Source organism: Ambystoma mexicanum, chromosome 3p (genome assembly GCF_040938575.1).
Source record: "Ambystoma mexicanum isolate Mex_15411 chromosome 3p, UKY_AmexF1_1, whole genome shotgun sequence".
In the NCBI taxonomy this organism is placed as follows: domain Eukaryota; kingdom Metazoa; phylum Chordata; class Amphibia; order Caudata; family Ambystomatidae; genus Ambystoma; species Ambystoma mexicanum.
The window spans coordinates 147,720,365-147,734,529 of record NC_090925.1 but is presented as its reverse complement, the minus strand read 5'-3'; the positions used below and the strand labels follow the sequence as shown (position 1 = coordinate 147,734,529).

Sequence of the window (14,165 nt, the reverse complement as noted above, 5' to 3'; positions counted from 1 at the left end):
TCCCCACGGACCCTGGCATGACTCCTGTGTTTGTGAAGCAATATTGCTTGCCTCTCGCATCAATGGAGTCCCTTACTGAAATAATTAAGAACCTTGAGTCCCGGGGAATAATCCGTCCAGTCCACAGCACCTTCAATAATCCGGTGCTGGGAATATTGAAGCCAAACGGCCAGTGGAGACTCTGCGCCGACCTCAGGGAGCTCAACAAACGGGTCCATACTTCCCGATGGCCTCTTCCCTACATTGACCAAGGGCTGGCCCAGATTCAGGGGTCACAGGTATTCACTGCAATAGACCTGACCAATGGATACTGGACTGTGCCTGTCAGCAGGGAGGACCAATACAAACTGGCTTTTACCTTTGGGGGCCAGCAGTATACATGGACCCGGACTCCCTTCGGATACCTCAACTCCGGCAATGAATTTAACATTTTCCTACATAAGGCCATGCCCGACATGGGTGCGAGGGGTAACCTGGCTTATGTAGATGATGTCCTCATCAAAAGTTCATCTGTGGAGGAACACATAGCGGAGATCCGTTATGTTCTGACCCAGTTGAGGGCCGCCGGAGCAAAACTTTCCTTTCAGAAAGCACAGTGGTGTAGAACCCGTGTTAATTTCTTGGGGCATGAGATTACTCCTCAGGGTCTCTGTCCCCAGGAAAAGAAAGTGGAAGCACTTCAGAAACTGAAAGACCCCACAACTCTGTGGGAACTAAGGAGCCTCCTTGGACTGACTAATTACAGCAGAAAGTTCATTGAGGGCTACGCAGAGATCACCAGACCCCTGATTCATCTCCTGAAGGGGGGGGTCAAGTGGGAATGGGGTCCAGAACAAGCCGAGGCAGTAAAACAACTCAAAAGAAGCCTCTCACAAGCGCCTTGCCTAGCTTACCCTGTCAGAAACAAGGAGTTCTTCCTGGAGACGGGGTTCTCTAATACGTGCTTGACGGCAGTATTATACCAAAAGCATGACAAGGTCAATAAAGTAATCTCCTATGCGAGCAAAACTTTATCCTCTGTGGAGGAAAAATTCAACGATTGTGAGAAGGCACTCCTGGCAACGGTGTGGGCATTGAAGAATTACCGCCCGTTTATCCAGGGGGAACACATCATAGTGGAGACTCCACACCAACCTCTGCAATATCTCCAAAGTGACAGAATCCGGGCCGGAAATGTGAGTAATTCCCGAATTACTTCCTGGATTCTGTCAATGCAAGGTTTTCCTGTGGAGGTCCGATATGGCCAAAACAAGAAGAGTCCCCTCGCGCAAGGTCTGGCTGACTTGCATGATTGTGCCAGAGAAAACTGTCTCGAGTACGAAAGTCTAAAAATCAAGGACAACACGGAGGCATACCTTAATTCCCCACACAAAGTCTTTGAAGAAGACAAGTGTGAGGGAATGCCCACTGTCTATGTGGATGGATGCTCTTACCATGTTGACAACAACGGGGAGAAAGAACTGGTGGCTGGCGTAGGGAATGCATGGGTGAAGGAGTTCCCAGAACCCTCCGCTGGATACAAAATTGGTCACCGAAGTAGTCAGGTGGCAGAATTGATGGCTGTGCATCAGGCCATCCTCACTGCTGTCCAGCATCAACTCCACGAACTGGTCATAATCACAGATTCGGATTATGTACGGAACGGGTTCGTGGAGCACCTGGTTAATTGGAAAACCAGAGGCATGTTATGTGCTAACAACAAACACTTGAAACATGGGAAGTTGATCCAAAACATTGACGATCTGGTCACCTCGAATGAGATGACCATCTATTGGAAAAAGATCAAGGGTCATTCCAAAGTAGAGGGACCAGACAAAACTGGAAATGACTTAGCTGATCAGCTGGCCAAAACCGGGGCCATCCAAGGGGATCTAATTGAGATTGAGTCCCTGTTGGGGGAAATCCAGGTCACTGATATCACTAGGTCCCAGACAAATGCTCACAACGACCTTTCAATTGCACAATGGAGTAAGGAGACCCCTGATGCTGATTTGATTACCGCTCAGAAGGGGGATCCAATAATTGGTAAATTTGACCAGCACATTGAGGACCCTGAGAACTTTCCCCTGACGGATACCGATTACATTGGGAAAGAGGACCTAAGAGTGTTGATGAAATGTCCAAAAATGTTCCGGATCCAAGACGGTTTGTTGGTAAGGAAATCCAAAGCTGGCCACGATCAGTGGGTGGTTCCTACCTCATTCCGAAGCCTGATGTTAAGTCACGCCCATGATGCGGCCGCTGCCGGTCACAGGGGGTTTCACACAACATTGGAAATCTTAAGAGAGGTTGCATACTGGCCACACATGGGGCAGGACCTCGACCAATACTTGAAGGGTTGTCTTGTGTGTGCACAATTTCAGCCAACATCCCTCACGCACCGTGCGCCTCTCCAAAAGAGGGGGATGACACTGCCATGGTCAGATTTACAAATCGACTTTGTAGGCCCAGTGATTCTCTCCGCGAGGGGGAATAAGTACATGTTGACCGTCACATGCTTGTTCACCAAGTGGGTGGAATGTCTCCCAGCCCCAAATTGCAAGGCAGAAACCGCAGCTGCCCTGATGATTAACCATATCTTTTCCCGTTTTGGTCTACCTCAAAGGATTGAGTCAGACAGAGGTAGCCACTTCACCAGTGAAGTAATGACAAAGATGTGGGAGATACTGAGGGTCAAGAGAAAGCTACACATTGCTTACCGGCCAGCTTCTTCTGGGGCGGTAGAAAGATATAACCGAACCATTGTGAGCATATTAAAGAAGTTTGTGGCAGATTCTGGGCCAAGTTGGGATATCCGATTACCTCTGGTCCTAATGGCCATCAGATCTACCCCTTCATCTGCAACCAAAATGTCACCATTTGAGTTGATGACTGGGCGCAAGATGGTGCTTCCCCAGCATTTGCTCTACAGGACCCAAGAGCAGACACTGATAAATGCCTCCACAACTCATGAGTATGTGGAGAATTTAAGGAAACACCTTCAACATGCTTTTGCTTATGCTCAGCGGAATCTAGAAAGATCAGCTGATAGCATGAAGACCCACTATGACCTGAAGACTTCCAGGAAGGAATATCAGGTGGGAGACCGGGTCTATCTATACAACTTCCAAAGAAACCAGGCAAAACAGCGGAAATTCTTGCCTACATGGAAGGGACCCTTTGAGATTATAGACAAAATCTCCCCTGTGGCCTACAAAATCCACATCCCCAAAGGTCCTTTGGCAGCGGGGGAAGACAAGTGGGTCCACATAAACCAGTTGAAATGTTGCCATCCCAGGCACACTCTGCAACAACTGGAGGAATCCTCTGGAATCCTAGCGGGTACTGTCTCAGACTAATTCAGTTCCAACCATAAAACATACCACATCTAGTCTCTAAAATATTGTGATTTGCATGAAACTGTCTCTTAGTTATACTGTTTTTTTTTTTTTCAAAATAAGAATGTAATGTTTTGTTATGATAAAATGCATATGCTGCCCCACTATCTCAACAGTGGTGGAAAAATGTCTATGAATAGGTATTGCCGCTCTTCCTTTGTCGTCCTAGGAGAAAGAAAACCTGGAGACCGGCCAAGGAGGATGATCCGGAGACTGGGAGGATGACGCAAGGGGTCCAGTGTACCGCCCAATATTCCCATCAGGACCGGCGAGGAGAACCGATCGATCCGACCGGATGGAGAAAAAGATGCTGAACTGTGCCATCTATTGGAAGAAGATGAGGAAACATCCCAGGTCTTGCGAGTCCCATTAGTGAAATAGAATGGCCATCGCAAGAGGGGGGCTTGTGGGATGTTTTTATCCAAACATCCAAGCCCTACCTCAAAACTGTGCAGTACTGACATGGAAAACATCATGATGGCCAGAGCTTCCCAGAAAATGCACAGGGAAATGCATGAAGAATAGGCTGCCACTCATTTTTGCCGATGTTATGAGCACAGAAGGACACTGCCTAAAACCACCAGTGGACTACCCACACAGTAGTCTGAAACCATTGGGAATGGCAATGCTGATTGCCAAAAGCAAACCCATAACTGTTGGGAATTCATTTTCTTAAATCCCAAAAAGGGGTGCAGTACCAGTACTCACCACTAACCAAAAGCCGGCGTTTTAAAACAACACCAGATTTTACTTTTTGTAGAAAACTGAATAAATGAACCCAAAGCAGGCCAAAGAAAGACTTACTGAGAGGTGGATCCAATGTAAAGTTATATTCTGAAGTGACTTGAAGGTTTATAACAAGACTGGCTGAGCTGTGGATTTCAGCAGTTTAAGTAAATTTGGACTGAAAGACACTAAAAATCTAAATGTTTAAATTGACTGAGTGACCTACTTTTGAGTGTCACATAGGTTTCAATTGTTTAAATGTCATAGTTTTAAACTTAGAATCAGCATTCTAGCTGCATATGTAAAAATGTTCAGTTTTATTTGAATGCAGAAGACTGGGGAACAGAAATGACATGTAGCTAAAACCTGGTTTAAAGAGATTCCAATTTTGCCTGGCAACTACCCCCCATCAGGAGTGAAACTTGAGTCACAGCTGTGTTCCCAGGCCTATCTGCTTTTTGCTGGCCACACTAAGGATATGCCATCTCTCTGATAATTGAATTAAGGGGAGCCCCCACAGAATACAGGAGCTCTGAACAATGCAACCCCCTTCACCCAGGCAGATGGTTTATTGCAGATGTCGTAAATGTAGCTTCCTCCGGGAAGGGAAGGGGAGGGGCACTGCCTGTGAGAGCAAGCTGGCTTGGCAGAACTGGAAAAACCCGAAATTCAACCTAGTGCTGGGGGGAAACCACACCCCTTTGGGGCCAGAACATAACTCTGAAAAGATGAATAACTCATAGTACGGACTTGTGAAAATTATTTAAATGACACCATAATTCTTGTGATTTTTCTGCCCACATTTTAAGACGTGTTAGGACCCGGTGGTATGTTCAGGGGGATTTTAGCGGAAAAGAGGATATTACTCAAAATGTGTGCATGTGAAAAATCTGACACTTCATCAACTAATGTCCATACTCCTTGCGCACATGTGTGTAAATTTGGGTTAATGTCCGATATTGCAAAATCAGGTAAAAAGTGAAATATGTGCCATTTCTGAATGCAAGCCCCCAGGAAGAGCAGAGTTTGAACAGGGGATACCTCCTGTGATATGTGATGGGTGCGTGTAATTTTAAAACAATATGTACCTCTGCAAATATGTATTTGGTTCAAATCTAGATTTGTGTGCAAGTTGACAGGAGGAGTGGACTTTCTGCAGGCTGTAAAATGACATCACTCTGACACAACTTAGCTCCCCCAATCAGGGGAGAAATGAAAGCTGGGCCAATGATAAGTGGAGTGGGGTAGAGCCTAGTGATGCTGCACACACACCCATTTTCAAAACACATAAAAGCAGACAGACAGGACAGATAGGGACCTTCAAATCCATTTGCTGCGGGACGCTCTGCTGGAAAATCCATACTTTACCTCCATCAATCTCTAGAGAAAGCTGTGCAGAAAGATCCAGACTTCAAATCTATCAATATCCACCTTCAGAGACCCAGACCAGACCAGAGGCAGAGACCAGATCCGTGGCGAGGCATATTTCTAAATATATTGTGAGTACCTAGCAAAACTGTGCAGAACCCAATCTCTCACTTAAAATAATCTAATGCAAGCTATTTTAACTTGAGTAAAGCTGTCACCTGTCATTTTCTAGTTGCAAGCTGCACTTGTCTTTTTTGAACTTTAAAATTTCAAATCTGAAAAACGACCTTTATTTAATCGCTCATATCTCCGTGACCGTTTGTGCTAGAGACTTGCAGTAATTTCCCCTGAAAGCTGAGAATCGTGGCCTTTCTACAAACCTAGAACCGCATTCCTACCCCCTATAGTTTTGCCGCAATCGTGAAAAACGCACTCGCGAATTTTGCCGCGATTTGCAAATTTCTCAACGTGTGAAAACAGCAGTTTTCTTGCTTTCATTTGCCAAAAATTCGTTTAACCTACCAATTACTCCTAGATCCTTGCTAAAGTGAGCCTGGACTAATATTAACTTGATTTCACTCACCCTAAACCTCTAGAGGGAATTAAAAGCATTTTAGTATATTTTTCACTTCATTGCCAGCACATATAAAAGCATTTTGGGCTTGTGTTTAAAACTCCGATCTGTAGTCCAAGCTTGCTGGGGTGAACTGAATCACATTTGATTGCATTTCTGAGAACTGTGTGCTTCCTTCCATTTCCTTGCATTGCATAAAAGGGGGGGTGAATTGTCCAAGAAAGTGATTACATTGTCTTTTGCTGAAATCCTATCAAGTTATTTTCTGTACTGCATTTCATTCCACATTGCATCCATTTGAAACCATAAAAGTATTGTTGCTATCTTATCCATCCTATAACCACTCATCATTGATTATTCACAAGTGTGCTAGTGCCAGATTCTCCGTTGTTAATCTTTATCATATCAGATTAAGTGCGATATCCAATTATTAATTTATTATAAAGCGTGATATAATATATATTGTTTAAACTATCAATTAAACCTTTTAACTTGCAAAACAGAACTACTTCTTGGCTCAGTGGGGTCAGGAGGATTCCAAGAGAGGGGTGTTATATAGGGGTAGTCATCCAGAACGCATGAACTGGACATAAAGATATATCAATAAGGGTTTTCATTCAGTATTCTAGACTAGGCGTTGACTTGGCTGTAGTGCTGAATTGAATCCTCTTACAGTTAACATGGCTAACTGGCTTAATGGGGAAGATTATGAGAATACCTGTTGAGTTCTTGTTTAGACTGCAGGTACCTGTGGATGAAGAGGGGGGACAGACATTTCCCCTATAGTTGCATGCAGCCATAGTGCAAGGGCAACTGGCTATGCTCGAAGGAACCGATGATGAGGGCAGGCCATGGAGAACGGTGATTGCCATTGGGGAAGGGTATAGATTGACTGACGTTACAGACGAAGAGATGTTTAGCGATGATCTGTCAGGTGATGAAGTAGTATTCAAAATGAGTATTACATATTGGATCAGAATAGAGAGAAGAGAAATCCCACAACGAGTGATGATAGTGCGGCAGCACCCAGCTTTTTTTGATGAAGGCATAGAAAAAATGCCAATCTCTTTATGGACTACAGGCCCCTATAACGTAGGCCTATTGAAAGGGGTAGGAGAAGTTAAAATTAAGCTGAAACCAGGAGAAATTTTACCTCGAGCAAAGGCAGTACCCAATGTCTCGAGAGGCAGATGAGGGTATTTCCAAGACTATATCAGCTATGATTGAACAAGGCATCTTAGTGACATCAGAGTCACTGTGTAATACGGCTGTGTATCCTGTGAAAAAATGAAAGGGAGGGTCATGAGGCCAATTAATCAGATTGAAGAGGCAGAGTTTCATTTAGTTCCGAATCCTGCAACGATTTTATGTAGTATCCCCTCAGATGCACAATATTTCACAGTGATTGATTTGAAAAATGCATTTTTCTCAATCCTGTTGCATAAGGATTCTCAAGACCTTACGTCATTCACATTTCATCACACTAACTTTACAGGATTTATTATGCGCAGCCATGGACCCTGTGGCTTGAGGGAGCAACAAAGCATATACAACAATAAACAATTAAGTGCCATGGTCATCTATATGTTATGGATTCAAGATGAGGTCAGGAGTTTTATTAATTAGGAAAACAGATAAGTCTTTTTGAAAATATCAGTACATTCCGTGCCTCTTAGCTCTGGGGGGAGATTGTTCCAGGCTTTAGGGGCGATTGCAAAGAAGTCTGTGTTGGATACTTTCACAGTTCTACATTTAGGTATCACTAAGAGATTCTGATTATTCGATCTCAGTGATCTGCCATATGTTCTTGTGGCCAGCAACTGCTGTAGATATCCAAGCATTTTTACCTGTCTACACTTCTGTGTGATAGTCAAGATTCGAAATAAGATTCTGAAATCGACTGGTAGCCAATGAAGATTACGTCTTGCCACTGAAACATGGTCTCTGCGCCTAAGCCTCATTACCACTCTTACTTCTACATTCTGACTAACCTGAAGCCTATTCCTGGTAGTTTTATCAATACCGATTGGTAGGCTGGAAAAGTAATTAATATTGGCTCCTATGCTCGCTATAGCGATAGCTTCTACATTGTTTTGGGAAATAAGAGGTCTTAGGTGAGCTAGCAGTTTTATATAGTACGCACAAGATGACACTAAACTGCTTACATGAGGTTTCATGCTGAGTCGCTGATCAAATATTACCCCTAAGGTTTTGACTTTCATCAATGGATGATTTTTTCATTTCCTAGATGAAAACGTTCATAAGCAGAGCCCAGTTTCTGTAACATATGAGGTGAACCTATCAGCATCAGCTCAGTTTTTATCTTTATTAAGGGCTTGCTTATTACAAAGCATCCAAGTTTCAATAAGAACAAAGGTCTTATTGATCACTATTTCATCCTGATCATGAGATCCGGTCAAGGGGATAACACATTGCGTGTCGTCGGCGTAGTTAGTAAATATCACGCCCTCATCATCCAACTTGGCAAACAACGGGGCAGTAAACATATTGTACAATGTGCTCACTTCGGCAGCACATTTACTAAAATTAGAACGATACAGAGAAGATTAGCATGGCCCCTGCGCAAGGATGATATGCAAATTCGTGAAGTGTTCCAAAAAAGAAAAAAACATATTGTACAAACAAGGTGAGGTGCTTGCACCTTGTGGTACACCCCATCCAACATTATTTGTTACAGATCTGCCTCGCTAAAGAAGACCCTGCTTTTGCGATCTCCTTCAACCTGGTGGACATGATGGAATGGTCCACCAGGTCGAACACCACTGAGAGAGAGGCTGAAGAGTACTCGTTTGCCCTAGGGATACTGTGAGTCTCCATCAATCTTTAATCGGGTCCTTCAGATGGACCTAAGCAATATTAATTTGCAAAGTGTTGTACTGCAGTACATGGATGACATTTTAGTTTGTAGCACAACAGAGGATGAGTGCAGAAAAGAATCAATTCAGTTAATGACAATTCTAGCAGAAAAGGGATATAAGGTAGACATGGAGAAATTGCAATATTGTCAGGAAGATGTGTTGTACGTAGGCCAGTTGATCCCACATAAGGGAAAGAAGGTCACACTTGAAAGCGCAGAGGCGATCATGAAAACAGCAAAACGGTACACGATAAAGCAAATGCAGAAGGTTCTGGGATTGTGCAACTATGTTAGAGCATGTGTATTTGATAACAGTTCATACACAAGACCTCTTTTGCAGGCTTTAAGGAAAGCACAAGTAAACAAGGAAATAATAGAATGGACTGAGGAAATAGAGGGAGGGTTTGAAGAATTGAAAAGTGATTTGTACAGTTCCAGTTTTAGGAATTCCCAATTATTCGGAGGAGTTCTACCTGTTTTCACATACAAATGGGACAGTTATGACAGCGGTGCTTACACTGAGGACCACATTGGGATACAAACCTCTGGCATATTATAGTGGGTCTCTAGATCCATTTATGAGAGGACATTTTCCTTGCGAATAATTGCTGGCATGGCCGGGTTTGCCATTGAGAAGTCTGCAAGCATTGTGATGGGGTGTTTTATGACTTTATTTGTTGAGCATGGTTTGTTTGCTGTTTTGGAGAAACCTAAAGGTCAATTGACATCACAGAGGGTGTCTGCCTATGAGGTCGTTATATCAAACCCAGCAATCAAAATAGTCAGTTGTAAAATAGTGAACCCTGCCATCTTTGTAGCTGAACCTGTGACAGCTGATGAGCAAGTGCATGATTGCTCCAATTACGAGGAATTTTATGATGAGATACCAAGAGTAAAGGAGAATGCTCTAAGAGGGGGAGGAGGTTCTCTTTACTGATGGGTCTTTGAGAATTGATCAAACTGATGGGTAGAGACATTCAGGTTCAGCTGCAGTAAGGCACAGAGCTAATGGGGAATTCAAAGTAGTAGCAAGTGCAAGACTACCGTCTCACTTTTCGGCACAAGCTGCAGAATTGGTGGCACCTATTGTCGCGCTCAAGAGACATGAAGGGCAGGTAGTGACGGTGTACAGTGACTCCGCCTATGTGATGTCAACCGTGCATGCAGGGTTAGCCCATTGGAAAAGGAGGGGCCACCTCTGAGCGCACAGCACTCTGGTGCAGCACGCAGCATTATTGGACAGGCTTATTAAGGCAATACAATTCCCAGTCGCCGTTGCAATAATTAAATGTGCAGCACATACTAAGAGAACTTACTTTATTTCTCATGGAAACGAAGCCACAGTCGAAGAGCCAAAAATGTTGCATATTCACCCGATATTTAAAGTTTTGATACTCCAGATGGAAAAGAAAAAGTGGTCACGATTATGATTGTAAATGAAGGGTTTAACCTTTTAACTGCCAATGGTTTTCCCCCCAGTACCAAGGCCTTTTTGAGTGATTTTGGTATTTCGCCATTCAATGCCTTCTAACCTTTTCTGTTTCATTAACCCCTTAAGTGCCAAGGACGAGGTATCTCATCCTTGGCAACAGGGAGGTAATCCCAAGGATGAGATACCTCGCCCTTGGCACTTAAGGGGTTAATCATTTGTCCAGAACACAGTTAATGGAAGTTCAAGGCAGTGCTCCACAGGTAGAGCAAAAATTGTGGAAGCAAAGGGGGTGTTCTTTATCCCTCTCTGAAGCATTGTGGAGACAGGACAGCACTGGAAAGCTGGTGATGCCTGTAGCCTTATTAAGGGTGGCGTTAGAACAGCTACATTACCCTGTGCGTGTAACTAGGGGAAGCCTCTCAGCAGCTATTGCGGAGGACTGGTTCGTACCGAACCTGTTAGAACACGTTGACTTTTATGTAGTAAATTGCATCGTATATCAAAGGTTTGCCGCTGGGCACACACTGCAAACAATCAGAGTAGTGATTCCTCGGCTGAATGGTCCTTTTCAGCATTTACATATCGTTTATGTTGATATGATGCAAGTATGTAATGGATAAAGGTATATGATAGTGGTGGTGTGCCCTTTTTCAAGTTGGTTTGAAGCATGACCATGTACACACCCTGATGCCACTTGCGCTGTGAAGTTTTTATTCTGAGAAGTCTTTCCTAGATGGGGAGTATGTGAGGTGCTGAGATCTGACAACGGGCCCCATTTTGTTAATGAATTGTTTTATCAGATCAGTCTGATGGAATAAAGCACAAGTTTTTATCTGCTTCTCACCTGCAAGCGAATGGAATATGTGAGAGACTCAACGGTCTTCTTAAAGAAAGAATCGCTAAACTTAAATTGACACTGAAGAAGGGGTGGCTGTACTGCCTGCCCCTTGCATTATATGCATTAAGGAATCAGCCTGGGTCGGACCACCACCTCACGCCCCATGAGTTAGTAACAGGAAGGCGAATGAGAAAGCCCTTGACTCCTCCATCGAGGAGCAGAAGTGATGCCCAGAAGACTGCAGAATTGTTAGGAAATTAGCTACGTGCGTATTTGACATGTATGACCGCTAGTATCTCTGTCATTTCAGATCAACTCACGCGTAAGGGGTGTTGGTCTCAGGACACAGATGAAGACTATTCAGCAATCGGATGTGAAAAACTATTATCTGTAGCAAAGTTGTTTGTTAGAGACCCTGTTCTAGTATGCAACTTCAAAAGGAAGTGGCATGAGCCCCGTTTGTTTTAGTGGACTGTTCAGCTTGGAGAATATGAATCCATCTGCAGTGAAAGTACAAGAAAGATGCGCCTGGATCCATTTGAGCGATGTGAAGCCATATGCTGGTGAGACTGATGCACCTCCACTCATTGACTCAGAAGCAAGACAAGAAGAAGTAGTTCATCACGTGCAGACTCGATCGATGGCGAAGAAGAAAGATGCTAAGATTGCTGATTAAATAAATGCAAGTGTACATTTGGACTGTGGCTTACCCCGGACAATCCTCATAGGTGTTTTAGCAGGAGTGAAAAAGTAATTGTTCTTGAGCCACAGAAACCTTTAAGTTTAGACTTAAGAAAGTGCTGATGTGCTAACAAAATGCCAGATCTTGATTATATATAAAACGAGGGATAAGAGGGAGCAGTTCCCTGATACGTTTCTCACTGAGTTTCTCTTTGGTTATATGCATGGTTTTATTTGATGTCGATGTCCATAGGCTCCTTCTCGCTGTCCTCATTTTTATACTCCGAGCTTACCCTGCTCTTGTTGGGCGTAGTACTGACATACATACTTTTGTGCAGGATCCTAAGAATGGACCTGCGATTAGAGGATTGCTTGCAGCGATAATTGAGCAAATTTGCCAGCTACCTGAGCCTCTAACAAGGCTGCCTGATTAAAAAAGGTTTTTTTTCCTTCCTTAAAAGTAGTAAGCAGGTACAATGTGGACTGATGAGAACAATACAGTTCTAGAAAGTGAGCAAACTCAATGACGTATGAAGAAGCATCAATGGTGGGGTCTTATGTATTGGTGTATAATATATGCATGCTCATCATTTATTATTATTTATTTTATATTTGATGATCCACACTGCTTATCTTGTTGGTTCTAGAAAGGTGGGAGTCCCACTGGTCCTTCCCACTCCAGTGACTCTCGAAGAATTGTCTACTATTAAAAGACAAAGGCCATATGTGATTATCCCTACACCAGTGACACATGTGAAGTCACCGACTTTACTGACCAGTGCTCCTATGATTCCCCCTGTAAGATTGGCAATTTTGATATACTTCATGATCATCATGTACAAGCCCAGTTAGCAAAAGGGAGACCCAAGAGAAGCACAAGGGAAGATGATGATGAGTTCAATAATTATCTAGACAGTACAGCACATTTGGGTAATAACATGTGGTATCAACACATGAAGGAGGTAGAAAAGAAAACCTTTGAAGAGAGTTGCTATGTCTGCACTATCATACCTTATTCTATGGAGATTTGAAAAAGTTTTGATAATTGTATAGGCACTTAACAAGTGACCAATACATACATGAATACATACATTTGCTCCCATGACTATGTTCAGTGCACTGTCCCAGTACTATTCATGTGATTGTCATGTCATTGGTAGTCTTCCAGGGTTGTCCCTGCTTTTTTGTGGGCTCAATTATCTGCATATGTGATGTTTAGTGAATGGGTATATTTGACATGCACATTTGCTGCATGTCATTAAGGGCGACAGGCAGTGTGGGGGATGTTGTTGTTTGTCAGTGTGTTTCATTTGCATGCAGTGTGCAGGTGTTGCTGCATGTGTGGGACACATGTTGATCGTTGTTTTGTGAGTTGATCTTTGCATGTTTTGTATGTCTTGAATTTTTGCCTGCATGGATGTGTTAGCTGCACTCTAGTTTCATTGTGTTCATTATCTGCAGATCCTTCCATCAGGAAATGATGACTATTTCATGGGATGAAATTTGACTTTCAACTGCATGCCAAACGGACAGGTAAGATGTGCATTTATCTTGATCGTTATGGAATGGCTACTTTAGTTGCTGGTTGTCTGGATGTGGTCATTCTGGTGTGTCGCACTCTTTATCACAAATGACTACTACCTCTTGTTAATAGTTTCTTTGTGGATGGGGTTTAGGTTGGTCATGTTGACATGTTGAGTAACCTGTTGTTCAATACTGCACTGATTTTCTATACCCCACAATAGGGACATGTTTGTGTGCATGATGAAGGACACAGCTATTTGCAATTGTGCTTGTATTTTCTGTCCATGTACATTGTTGAGGCCATGTATGGCTTGCAGCTCAGACATGATGTTTCAGGATTTATTGATACTTTTACATTTGACAGGTATGTTAGTTATTCAGATCCACCAGAGTGCCAGGGGACCACTACAGTGGGGATAGTGCACGGTATAAATATCTTTTAACTTTACATAAGGGATGGTTTTGGTGCCAAAGAGGTGATTTAATTAAATGGTTGGCATGGTGGCAGTGGTGTCCTACCTCTTCAATGTGTTTCTTTTGGAAACACAAAAAGAAATGTCTTAGTTCTAAGGGATGTACACAAATGTGCACTTCCAAGGGTACTTTCTCATGGTGGGTTTGTGGGCACAGTGGATTGGCCCGGTGTCATTATTGAATAGCACCTTGGATTTGGCGGTATTGTGTGCACTCCACAGGGGAATGATTTTAGGTGAAATGAGATTGCACAAGCTGGGAACGTGCAGCCTCTACACGTGCCCTTTGCCCAG

General features: G+C 43.3%; 1 long non-coding RNA gene and 1 other non-coding gene across 2 annotated transcripts in view; one reads left to right on the top strand and one right to left on the bottom strand.

The window, feature by feature from the left end:
- The window catches only part of LOC138580175 (uncharacterized), a 335,367-nt gene that overhangs the window by 237,502 nt on the left and 83,700 nt on the right, over positions 1 to 14,165 (bottom strand). The window lies entirely within an intron of this gene.
- Positions 8,563 to 8,669, top strand: LOC138581582 (U6 spliceosomal RNA). Its single transcript, XR_011304644.1, has one exon. It is a non-coding gene; the product is annotated as a U6 spliceosomal RNA (small nuclear RNA).